Here is a 14,277-nt window from a genome sequence, read left to right as displayed (position 1 = left end):
TGGACGGGTGGAGGTAGCACTGCTGAGATTGTTTTCAGACATCAAATTATTATTTGGGGGAAGGCAACTTTTTAATGTCAAGATATGTCCCTTTCCTTGTCATTTTATAATATTTTTGTCATTGTTTTATTCAGTTACCAAGGCAAAAGCAGTGACCATGGATAAGGTTGAAGATCATCCCTGTGATAAGTTCGTCTGATTCCTCATTTGAGGACTGAAAAGGCTCCTCAACCACTTGGCCCAAGTTCTGACTTGTCATTTAACAAATTAATAAAGGTCACCTAAACCAGAATTCGACTGTCATTTTGTCGCTGTCATCATATTTTTTAATGGATCGAGGCAATCAATCATAGGACATCTGATGCATGGACTATTTTGCCTGTCTCAGTGTTGCTCTCAATACTGAATGTATGGGGTAAGGCCAAGGAAAATTAAATGTTTCAATTTGTGCCGTGCTTATTGTCTGATGGTTTTTAATTTGCAAACTCGTGGGGAAATAATATATCTTTTAATAGTGTTGAAACATTTGTGAACAATTTGCGCATAGTCTTGAAAGTTGTTTTGGAAAGTTAATATTATATCACGAAATTATGCATGTAATTATAAGCATTTTGAATTTTGTCTTGGCCGTATTTGAAACTATGTTTACCGAGGTACCCTGCCAGAAGACAGCACATTTAATTGACATGCTCTTTCATGGATAGAGTTCAGAGTGAATTCAGCTTGCAGAATTTACTGCTTGATACCTGATATTTTAATCAGATTGGTACAAACATTTCCAGCTGCCTGGGAGGTATTGAGTAATAAAACAGGCGTAATCTAACGTTGGACCAACGATGTCTATCAACGTTGGGCCAACGTTGTTTTGACGAACGGCACAACGTCTGATTTCTTTCTGGGATGTGTCATGTACCCTGTGATCTGTGCCGTGTAATATTTTTTGTGATATCTGATATGATTAATTGCATATTTGTGATGTGTGGTGTACCATGTACCATGTGTGTTATGTATCCTGTGATCTGTGTCATGTAATGTTTATGTTTGTGATATGCGATGTGATTGATTTTAAATGTGTCATGTACCATATGTGTCATGTATCCTGTGATATGTGTCATGTAATGTTTTCGTTTGTGATATGTGATATGATTATTTGTATATACGTGATTTGCCATGTGACATATGAGTCATGTATCCTGTCATATGTCTCATGGAATGCTTTGGTTTTTTTTTTTAATATGCAATGCGGTTAATTTTATATGTGTGATGTACCATGTACCATGTGTGTTATGTATCCAGTGACCTGTGTCATGTAATGTTTATGTTTGTGAAATGCGATGTGATTGATTTTAAATGTGCCATGTACCATATGTGTCATGTATCCAGTGATATGTGTCATGTAACGTATTTTCGTGATATGTGATTCATTGTACATTTATGATGTGCCATGTGCCATATGTATCATGTACCCTTTGATCTGTGTCATGTTATTTTTTTTATGCCATATGTGATGCGATTAAGTGTATGATGTTCCCTGCAATAATATATACAAACATCTTTTATAATAAAAATTTAGATGTTTCCTTTTTTAATGATATCCCAAATCTAAAAGGGCGGGTTGATAAAGCCATACCAAGGATATACGTCTGTCCGTCCTTCCAAAGACATTTTGTGTGTGAGTGCAGTGAAAAGGTTCATTTTGATATGTGTATTTTATGAAACAAAATGATTATTTACTTGTTTTGAACTTAGAATGTGTCTTTTTAATTCAACATTGTGCGACCTTTAACTTGAGATATTAATTTGAGAGATGCAGTGCAAAGGTTGATTTTGATGTATTTATTTTATGAAACAATATGATTATTTACTTGTTTTGAACTAAGAATGTGTCTTTTTAATTCAACATTGTTCGACCTTTAACTTGATATATTAATTGGCGAGATGTCGTGCAAAGGTTGATTTTGATATGTTTATTTTATGAAACGATATGAAATTTTCACATGTTTTGAACACAGAATGTTGTTTTAAATTCTATGTTTGTGCGACCTGTTACTTGAGAGCTCCTGTATGAATTATTTCCAATTCGAGGAACACTTTCCATACAAATGGGAGTGGTGCATTGCAAATGTTGATTTTGATATGTATAGTTTATGAAACAATATGTTTTTTTACATGTTTTTAACTGAGAATGTGTTTTTTTATTCAACATTGTGCGACCTTTGACTTGAGATATGAGTTGGAGAGATGTATTGCAAAAGTTGATTTTGATATGTTGATTTTACGAAACAATATGAAATTCTTGAAAATGTTTTGAACATAGAATGTTTTTCTTTAATTATTCTATGTTTGTGCTACCTTTTACTTGAGATCTCCCACATGTATTCTTTCCAAATGTAAGAAACTCTTTCTATACTAATAGAAGAGGTGCAGTGCAGTGACCATGGATGTTTGTGCTAACTTTTACTTGAGAGCTCCCACATGGATTCTTTCCAAATGTGAGAAACACTTTCTATACTAATAGAAGAGGTGCAGTGCAAATGTTGATTTTGATATATGTATTTTATGAAACAATATGATTTTTTTGCATGTTTTGAACCTAGAATGTTGTTTTTAATTCTATGTTCGTACTACCTTTTACTTGAGAACTGCTGTATGGATTCTTTCCAAATGTGAGACACACTTTCTATACCAATAGGAGAGTTGCAATGCAAATGTTGATTTTGATATGTGTATTTTCGGAACAAATATTATTTGTTTCATGTTTTGAACTTTGAAAAAGGAATGAGTCGAGGTTACCCTTGTTCATTTTAGTGTTAAAAGCTTTCCTGCTAATGTATGATCAAAGAGCATCATTGTATTTTTGTCCATGCCACCTTCCTAGTTTTTGCAGTTTTTTAACAGTTTAATGACTTGGACGGGTGGAGGTAGCACTGCTGAAACTTTTTCAGACATCAAATTATTGTTTGAGGGAAGGCAACTTTTTAAGGATCAAAATTATGTCTCTTACCTTGGAATTTAATTATATTTGGCCCAAGTTCTGACTTGTCATTTAATAAATAAATAAAGGTCACCTAAACCACAACTCGATTGTCATTTTGCTGCTGTCATCATATTTTTTAATGGATCAAGGCAATCAATCATAGGAGATCCGATGCATGGACTATTTTGCCTGTCTCAGTGTTGCTCTCAATGCTGAATGTATGGGATAAGGCCAAGGAAAATTAAATGTTTCAATTTGTGCTGGGCTTATTGTCTGATGGTTTTTAATTTGCAAACTCGTGGGGAAATCATATATCTTTTAATAGTATTGAAACACTTGTGAAGAATTTGCACATAGTCTTGAAAATTGTTTTGGAAAGTAAATATTATATCACGAAATTGTTCACGTAATTAAAAACATTTTGAATTTTGTCTTGGCCGTATTTGAAACTATATCTGCCGAGGTACCCTGCCAGAAGACAACGCATTTCATTGACATGCTCTTTCATGGATAGAGTTCAGAGTGAATTCAGCTTGCAGAATGTAGTGCTTGTTACATCATGTCTCATATAGATTGCTACAAACAAATCAGGCTGACTTGGCGGTATTGAGAAATAAAACAGACGTAATCTAACGTTGGGGCAACGTTGGCTATCAACGTTGGGGCAACGTTGATTAGATCGGCGGTCCTACGTTGGGCCAACGTTGCTGCAAAGTTTGATTATGATGTGTATATTTTCGGAAAAAAATATGATTCTTTACATTTTTTTAACTTCGATTATATCTTTATATTTCAACTCTTTCATCGTCAGAGTTCAAAGTGAATTCAACTTGCAGAATGTAGTGGTTGTTACCTGATGTCTTAACTTGATTGGTACAAACATTTCAGGCTGACTGGGCGGTATTGAGGAATAAAACGAAGTATTCTAACGTTGGGCCAACGTTATTTTGATCGGCGGTCCTACGTTGGGCCAACGTTCGTCCAATGTTTGATTTTGATATGTATATTTTCGGAAACAAATATGATTCTTTACATGTTTTTAACTTCGAATATTTCTTTTTATTTCAACTCTTTCGCAGATATATACTGAGTCAAATTAAGAACTTCACATTTTTAAAAGTAATCCTATATATGATATACAACGGACAAATGTATCAGAGAAGGTAATTTTGAATCATTTATGTCCAAAGAGGGATTTTAATTAACGGTGGTAACCATAATTTGTTCCAAGCACCTACGGTATTCGGTAATAACATCAACAGTTTAAATCATAAGTCACAAGCACGAGAATCTGATGGCACACAAGTTCAGTAGCGTGTATGGCCACCATGTGCGTTGACAACTGCCACACAACGCCTCCGCATAGACCTTGTGATGCTTGTGAACACATGATTGGGAAGACGACGCCATTGTTACTGCAAACTGGTGCCAAGATCTAGCAAATTCTGTGGTTGGTTCTAGAGAGTGCGCCAACTTCTGCCAAGAGCATCCCAGACGTGTTCGATGGGATTGAGGTCGGGAGACCTTGACGGCCAGTCCATGACGTTGACTCCCGCATTCCGAAGGAAATTCCTAGTCAAAATTGTTGTGTGGGGTCTGGCATAGTCGTGTTGGAAGATCAAACCGGGTCCTTGTGCTGCCATAAAAAGCAGCAGTTCTGGTGCCAGTACATGGTCGCGGTAAGCAGCAGCGTTGAGGTTGCCACGGATGACAAGAAGCCTGGAGCGTGCATTGCCACAGAAAGCTCCACACACCATGACACTTCCGCCTCGAAATCTGTCAACTTCCTGTACACAACACTGGGCTTAACGTTCATGACGGCGCCTCCACACCCTCGACCTTCCATCAGCAAATCGAAGATTAAATCGGGATTCAACACTGAAGACGACTTGATTCCAATTCCTCTGAGTCCATCGTAAGTGTCGCTGTGCCCACAATTGACGTTGACGTCTGTGTAATTGAGTCAGAATCGGCCCGCAGTATGGCCGTCGTGCTTGAAGGTGAGCAGTTCTCAGACGGTTTCGAACAGTTTGCGCACTCAGTCTACCCCTAAACAGTTCATTTCTGGTTGATATAGCCGTCAAAAATCGGTTACGCAGGTGACGTAAGACAATCTGACGATCCTCTGCATGTGACGTCACACGTGGTCGACCTGGCCGAGGGCTATCAGCGGTGGTACCCGTTTGCTGTAGACGTGTCTGTAAATCATAAACATGCCGATAGCACGTTCACGTTGCACATTTGAAACTCGTGGCATGACAAATGCCGTAAAGACTTTTGTTTTCTTGTGTTTTTTTATGTTAATGACTGCTAACAAGTATGGCTGAAACACGTGCGGTATTATGGCCACGTGACCAGTTGCACGTGAAAAACCACTTTTGCCAATATAGTGCTGTGCACATGATTTTGATCGATTCACCTGCACAAAAACGGGTGTTATCTGAAGACAATAAATGGCCATTACTGTTTAAATACACAATAAGGGCCCACAATGATAACTGGTCAAAATGTTAAAATTTTAGGATTGTGAAGTTTTTGATTTGGTTCAGTATAGTTCAAAGTGAATTCTGCTTGCAGAATGTAGTGCTTGTTACATCATGTCTCAAATAGATTGGTACAAACATTTCAGGCTGACTGGGCGGTATTGAGGAATAAAACAGGCGTAATCTAACGTTGGGTAAACGTTGGCTATCAACGTTGGGCCAACGTTTTTTTGATCGGCGGTCCTATGTTGGGCCAACGTTCGTGCAATGTTTGATTTTGATATGTAAATTTCGGAACGAAATATGATTCTTTACATGTTTTTAACTTCGAGTATTTATTTTTATTTCAACTCTTTCATGGATAGAGTTCAAAGTGAATTCAGCTTGCAGGATGTAGTGCTTGTTACATCATGTCTCAAATAGATTGGTACAACCATTTCAGGCTGACTGGGCGGTATTGAGGAATAAAACAGGCGCAATCTAACGTTGGGCCAACGTTGGGTCAACCTTATTTTGATCGGCGGTCCTGAGTTGGGCCAACGTTGGTGCAAAGTTTGATTTTGATATGTATATTTTCGGAAAACAAATATGATACTTTACATGTTTTTAATTTCGAATATTTCTTTTTATTTCAACTCTTTCATGGTCAGAGTTCAAAGTGAATTCAGCTTGCAGAATGAAGTGCTTGTTACATCATGTCTTAACTAGATTGGTACAAACATTTCAGGCTGACTGGGCGGTATTGAGAAATAAAACAGGCCTTATGTAAAGTTGGGCCAACATTGGCTATCAACATTGGGCCAACGTTATTTTGATCGGCGGTCCTACGTTGGGCCAATGTTGGTGCAAAGTTTTATTTTGATATCCATATTTTCTGAAAAAGATATGATTCTTTACATGTTTTTAACTTTGAATATTTCTTTTTATTTCAATTCTTTCACGGCTAGAGTTCAAAGTGAATTCAGCTTGCAAAAAGTAGGACTTGTTACCTGATATTTTAACCAAATTGGTACAAACATTTCTGGCTGCCAGGGAGGTATTGAGGAATAAAACAGGCGTAATCTAACGTTGGGCCCAGTGATCTGTGTCATGGAATGTTGTTTGTGATATATGATAGGAGTAATTGTATATGTGTGATATTCCATATGCGCCATGTATCCCGTGATATATGTCATGTAATATGTGTAACTGTATATATGTGATGTGTTTTATATGTGATGCATCATGTGATCTGTCTTACAATGTTTTTGTTGTAATATGTGATGTGATCAATTGATATTTGTGATGTGCCATATATGTCATGTATGCGTGCCATATGCGTCATATCATAGTCATTGTATATGTGTGATGTGGCATGTGCCATATCTGTCATGTATCCTGTGATATGTGTCATGTATTTTTTGTGTTATGTGAGTAATTGTATAAGTGTGATGTGCCATGTGCAATATGTGTCATGTATCCAGTGATCTGTAGCATGCAATGTTTTTGTTGTCATATGTGATGTGATCAATTGATATTTGTGATGTGCCATATGCGTCATATCATATGTGGTATATTTCATTTCATATATCATTTGTCATTTTATATGTGAGGTGAGATATGTGTAATGCGATGTTATATGCAATGTGTCCTGTGTCTTGCGATATATATCAGGAGATATGTTTCATGTGACGTTTGTCATGAGTTCGTTTATATGTGTCCTGTATCGTGCGATATGTATTAAGTAATGTGCCAATATATCATGTATCCTGTGATATGTGTTCTGTAATGTATTATGTGATATGTGATTAACCTTTTATGCGTGATGTGTCTTGTTTCATGTGATATTCGATATGTTTATGATATGTATCATTTTACCTGTGATATGTGTCATGTATTCTGTGGTATGAGCCCCGAAAGGTTTTTCGTAATATGGGGCGTCCGGTATTTGTCATGTGGCATATGATGTGTGTAGTGTCCTGTTTTGTCATGTGTCATGTCCTAGGTGATATATATATACGTCTCATATGTCGTTTGTCGTATCATGTGAAATGTGATTTGTGTGATGTATCATGTGTTGTGTCAGGCGAAATATGTCATGGCATACATTGAATGTTATGTAATATGTTATAGTGAGTGAGTGAGTGAGTATAGTTTTACGCATCTTTTAGCATTATTCCAGCAATATCACGGCGGGGGACACCAGAAATGGGCTTCACACATTGTGTCCATGTGGGGAATCGAACCCGGGTCTGAAGCGTGTCGAGCGAACGCTTTAACCACAAGGCTACTCCATCGGCCCTTATGTTATATGTTTCATGTGATATTTGATATTTGTCATTCCTCGTTGATACATGTGAAATGCGTTATGTGTCATGTCATGTGTGTCATGCGATAGATGACGGGTAGCATGTATGAAATGTAATATGTGATGCGTGATGTGTGATGTGTGATAAACAATGTTACTCAATAATCTTACTCAGTATTCGCATGATAGAGTAACCCTGAAACATCGCTACAAACATTAAAGTTGCTATCCATAACCGTTTTATGTCCCCATGTTCCTACAACTTCTAAATGGCCAACAAAGAGTATTTTACAATTAAATGAGCATTAGACCGGTGTATACAAAGTAGTATCTTGCTGTTTAAAAGAGGAATACTGGCTTGACAGTCAACTCATCTCTCATCAATGTTATGCAACAAACAGACACCGAGTTATGTTCGGGGTAGTGAGTGAAATGTGTCGACCATATCCGACACTACTCGTGAGAACACCAGAGATTATGTCAGAGTTCACAGAGTAATAGTTCATTACTTTCTGTTCACGAGGTCACGGCAAGACCTTTTTGTCTCCAGCATAAAGACTTTAAATTACGTATAAATTACTCTGGCATTTAAACTTTATTACGTACATACTTTGTTAATAAAGATTTTCAATAGGCGCTCATGACCATCTGTTTCGCTATGTTATTGTGTAAGCGTTGTATGCTAATCGGTAAACACACGGAAGTAACAGCTGTAAATACGTAAACTATGCCATTTCATTTCAAAATAATGTTTAATGCAATTTAATTAGGTTTACACGTTTGAAGTAGTCGAACTTGAGAATGTAAAGCTTTTGGAAGCACGTGAGTAAAGATGAATATCGTCAAAGAAACATCTATGTGATATACTAGTCATTAACAATGAATGTTGACAAACTGCAGCAATTACTTGTAAATGAATTTACAGGGTTTCTGTCGCGAAATCGTAATATGACAGCTTCTTTTATCAGTAAACATTCAATATTTGTAGAGACATCGTATTTAGAAACTGCAGACATGTTACATTGCGGCGCATGCGCATGTTGTAAAGTGCGTCTGGTGTTGCGGTAATGTCCGAACTCCCTACCCTTATTCTGGTGTAGAAACATTTAAATTTTCTCTGATAATGTAGGATATATGGTAGCATTTACGTGATTTATAGCTCCTTACCGATATGTAGTTCGCTTTGGGACAGCACGCTTCAGATCTTGCCCCACGTGCGGGCACGTGCGTTTGTCGGTTGCATGCCGATTTAGTGTTTTATGGTTATAAAGGTGGGTTGGACGGGTGGATTTAATTAGGAAGTAATGTAAGCTATGTGATGTAGCTACATTGACCGATTGTGTTGGGAGGTTTGGAAGGGTGGTTTGTTTGTCCTCGTAGACTGTGTTAAGGATGCTGTAGTGATTATTTATTAAAGTGGCTTAGTTAGGGGTTTGTTCGTCTGCTTTAGGCTGCTTCTGGGTTTTATTCTTAAGGTATAAGTAAGTAGGATTTTTGGCTTAATAATGTAAATTTTAGTTAGGAATAGTATTGACTAATTTGTAATTGTTGTTTTATATTTTGTTGTGTTTTTTTTATTTTCTGTAATAAACTGTTGAAACTTGATTATATTTTGTCGTGAATCACCTCCCTACATCCAACGAACTGAGGTCGTAAAGGACAGACGGAGGGACCGTAGACACATTCTTTAGTATTTTCGGCATCAATATCTCCTTGATAAAAAAATCACAACGCAAAGTCATGAAAATATTAATTAGGTGTCTAAATGTGCCCAAAGCCTGTCCTGTTACAAGTGACACACCAAGCTGTCACTAACAGGTGAGGTGACCCTCCTAACACAAGTACCCCACCCCTACCCTCATTGTTTTTACCAATCAACCGTCTGACTGATCATAAATATCCAACGGTAGGTGTTGACAAGGACGCAGGATTTATCACACGGTTGTTTTACAACATGGATTTTTTGTGTGAAATCACAGTGTCTATTAAATTATATTTAATAAAAGCATAACTTACGTTTGGTGATATTTGTATTTACACGGTTGTGTTTCTTCAAAACAAAGAAATGATTTTTGAGTGAAGGAACACGCGCTGGTTCATGGGACAAATGTTTACATGACGCTAAACATTGAATTATATTAGACATCGGTTGAGTTATATGTCTTGACTGCCAAAAATATCAGACTTGTGCAAAGGACAATTGGTCACCACGTGGTTTTTCGACAACATATTGCTGCGCTTTTCACACCTTAGGATGTCTCCGCGGAAACAACACGATCGACTGTGTAAAACCGGCCACAATGCTTAGAGTTTCTGGACAACAGATTTTTAAAGAATGAAAATTGGACGTGGTATAGATAAGGGTAGAAAAATCCTTACCTCGTTGTTTGTCCATTGAACTGTCTCCATGTGGGTCGGGCGGGGTTCGGGCTTGCAATTGCTGCGTGCTTGTTTTTTTTCCAGTGTGTGGGAGGGGGTTGTGTTTGTAAAAAAGTCATATAGGCAATATACACCAGACGCACATTTCTCAATCACCGACTTCTTGGAATGCTCTCTGTGAACACGTTTTGGTGGACGACCATTTTGGGGAATCACGTCGACTATTCATGTCTACTCTTCCTCTCTTCGTTCCGTTTTCTTTATCATCAGTGTATATTTCAGACAGTTCATTTTCAAAATAAATTCCATCACGTTGTCCAAGCCGTCTGTGTATTGCTTTGAAAATGTCAATGCGTGTGTCCTCCACACTATGGATATCGTAGCCCGTCTTCCTTGCTGTGAGAACTGGTGAGTGCTTCAATAACCCTGCACGGGCTGCCCATTGTTTGTTGATTGCCTGGACGCTGGGTCAGTCAGCAGTGACAATACTTGTGTAAATTCGCCTTCACATTTGTTTACATTTTGGACACTTGATTTTAAGCAAAACGCTCAATAATGTTCATGATTCACTCACATATACCCATTCCGGGTTGCTTCAAGGTCAAATTACATTATTTTTGCACAACATCATCTCATAATTAACGCGATTGTGACGGAGCATTCTTTTCAGCGAGATGCTATTCAGGCGCATGCGCATCCTGCTATGATCTACACTAACACCCAATGTGAATACGTACTAATATACATGTTGCACTCAATGTGTTAAATCTGATTCATTTAGGCAATTTCTAAAATGTCTAAATATTTTAGTCATTTTACAAATTAAGTGACAAATCTGTTCATTATCCATTAACACGCTGACTGATTATACACATTGTCTGAAACATAATGTTCTGTGTTGACAACCGGGCTGTGCACATGTAGCACTTTAAAAAGCCACGATGCATACTGACATCCAGGGTGTACATGTGCCACTATTTATAGCTACGTTGTATACTGACATCCTGGGTGTACATGTGTCACTATATATAGCTACTTTGCAAACTGACATCCTGGGTGTTCATGTACCACTATATATAGCTACGCTGTATACTGACACCCAGGGTGTACACCTTTCACTATATATAGCTACATTATATACTATCATTCTGGGTGTACATGTACCACTATATATAATTCTAGGTGTACATGTGACAGTATGTATAGCTACGTTGAAAACTGACATCTTGGATGCGCATGTGTCACTATATATAGCTACGTTGTGTACTCCCGTCCTGGGAGTGCATGTGTCGCTATATATAGCTACGTTGTAAAATAACATCCTGGGTGTGCATGTGTCACTATATATAGCTACATTGTATAATGACCTCCCTGGTGTACATGTGTCACTACATATAGCTACGTTGTATACTGACATCCTCTGTGTATATGTGTCACTTTATATACCTACGTTGTATACTGACACCCTGAATGTACATGTGTCACTATGTATAACTCTGTTGTATACTGACACCCTGTGTATACATATGTACATCTACCACTTCATATAGCTACGTTGTATACTGAATTTCCCTGTATATTTGTACCACTATATACAGCTAAGTTGTATAATGACATCCTGGGTCTACATGTGTCACGTTTTATAGCTATGTTGTATAATTACATCATGGGTGTACATTTCTCACTATATATATCTACGATGTATACTGACATCCTGTGTGTACATATACCAATACATACAGCTACGTCTTACTGACATCGTAGGTGTACATGCGTCACTACATACAGCTACGTCTTACTGACATCGTAGGTGTACATGTGCCACTATATATAGCTACGTTGTATACTGACATCAAGGGTGTATATGTGTCACTATATATAGCTCCGTTGTAAACTGACATCCTGGGTGTACATGTGTCACTATATATAGCTACGTTGTATACTGACATCCTGGATGTACATGTGTCACTATATATAGCTACGTTGTATACTGACATCCTGGGTGTACATGTGTCACTATATATAGCTACTTTGCAAACTGACATCCTGGGTGTTCATGTACCACTATATATAGCTACGTTGTATACCGACACCCAGGGTGTACATGTGTCACTTTATATAGCTACGTTGTATACTGACATCCAGGGTGTACATGTGTCACTATATATAGCTACGTTGTGTACTGACATCATGGGTGTACATGTGTCACTATGTATAGCTACGTTGTGTACTGACATCCTAGGTGTACAGATGTCACTATGTATAGATACGTTGTATACTAACATCCTGGGTGTGCATGTGTCACTATAAACAGCTACATTATATACTAACATCCTGGTTGTGCAGGTGTCACCAGGTAAAGGTATTTCATATACTGACACACTTGGCGTGCACGTGTCACAACATATAGCTACGTTGTATACTGACATCCTCTGTGTACATGTGTCACTTTATATACCTACGTTGTATAATGCCACCCTGGGTCTACATGTGTCACTATATATAGCTACGTTGTATACTGATACCCTGTGTGTACATGTGTCACTTTATATAGCTACGTTGTATACTGACATCCTGCGTGTACATGTGTCACTATATATAGCTACGTTGTATACTGACATCTTTGGTGTACATGTGTCACTATATATAGCTACTTTGCAAACTGACATCCTGGGTGTTCATGTACCACTATATATAGCTACGTTGTATACTGACACCCAGGGTGTACACCTTTCATTACATATAGCTACATTATATACTTAGTCTATCATTCTGGGTGTACATGTACCACTATATATAATCCTAGGTGTACATGTGTCACTATATATAGCTACGTTGAAAACTGACATCTTGGGTGTGCATGTGTCACTATATATAGCTACGTTGAAAACTGACATCTTAGGTGTGCATGTGTCACTATATATAGCTACGTTGTGTACTCCCATCCTGGGAGTGCATGTGTCACTATATATAGCTACGTTGTAAAATAACATCCTGGGTGTGCATGCGTCACTATATATAGCTACGTTGTATACTGACCTCCTGGGTGTACATGTGTCACTATATATACATGTAGCTACGTTGTATACTGACATCCTGTGTGTACATGTGTCACTTTATATAGCTACGTTGTATACTGACATCCTGTGTATACATATGTACATCTACCACTACATATAGCTACGCTGTATACTGAATTTCCCTGTATATTTGTACCACTATATACAGCTAAGTATAATGATATCCTGGGTGTACATGTGTCACTATATATAGCTATGTTTATATACTGACATCCTGTGTGTACATATACCACTACATATAGCTACGTTCTTACTGACATCGTAGGTGTACATGTGTCACTATGTATAGCTACGTTGCATACTGACATCCTGTGTGTACATGCGTCACTTAATATAGGTACGTTGTATACTGACATCCTGGGTGTATATGTGTCACTATATATAGCTCCGTTGTATACTGACATCCTGGGTGTACATGTGTCACTATATATAGCTACGTTGTATACCGACATCCTGGGTGTACATGTGTCACTTTATATAGCTACATTGTATAATGACATCCAGGGTGTGCATGTGTCACTATATATAGCTACGTTGAAAACTGACATCTTGGGTGTGCATGTGTCACTATATATAGCTACGTTGTGTACTCCCAACCTGGGAGTGCATGTGTCACTATATATAGCTACGTTGTAAAATAACATCCTGGGTGTACATGTGTCACTATATATAGCTACGTTGCATACTGACATCCTGTGTTTTCATGTGTCACTTTATATAGCTACGTTGTATACTGACATCCTGTGTGAACATGTGTCACCATATATAGCTACGTTGTATACTGACATCCTAGGTGTACATGTGTCACTATGTATAGATACGTTGTATATTAACAACCTGGGTGTGCATGTGTCACCATAGATAGCTACGCTGTATACTAACATCCCGGGTGTACCTGTGTCGCTATATATAGCTACGTTCTATACTAACATCTTCGGTCTACATATATCACTATATATAGCTACGTTGTGTACTGACATTCTTGGTGTGCATGTATTACTATATATAACTGCGTTGTAAACTGACTTCCTGGGTGTGCATGTATCACTATGTATAGCTACACTACTGCCT

Source organism: Haliotis rufescens, unplaced genomic scaffold (genome assembly GCF_023055435.1).
Source record: "Haliotis rufescens isolate VD_foot unplaced genomic scaffold, xgHalRufe1.0.p SCAF_7, whole genome shotgun sequence".
Taxonomy (NCBI): domain Eukaryota; kingdom Metazoa; phylum Mollusca; class Gastropoda; order Lepetellida; family Haliotidae; genus Haliotis; species Haliotis rufescens.
This window is presented reverse-complemented; position numbering follows the sequence as displayed.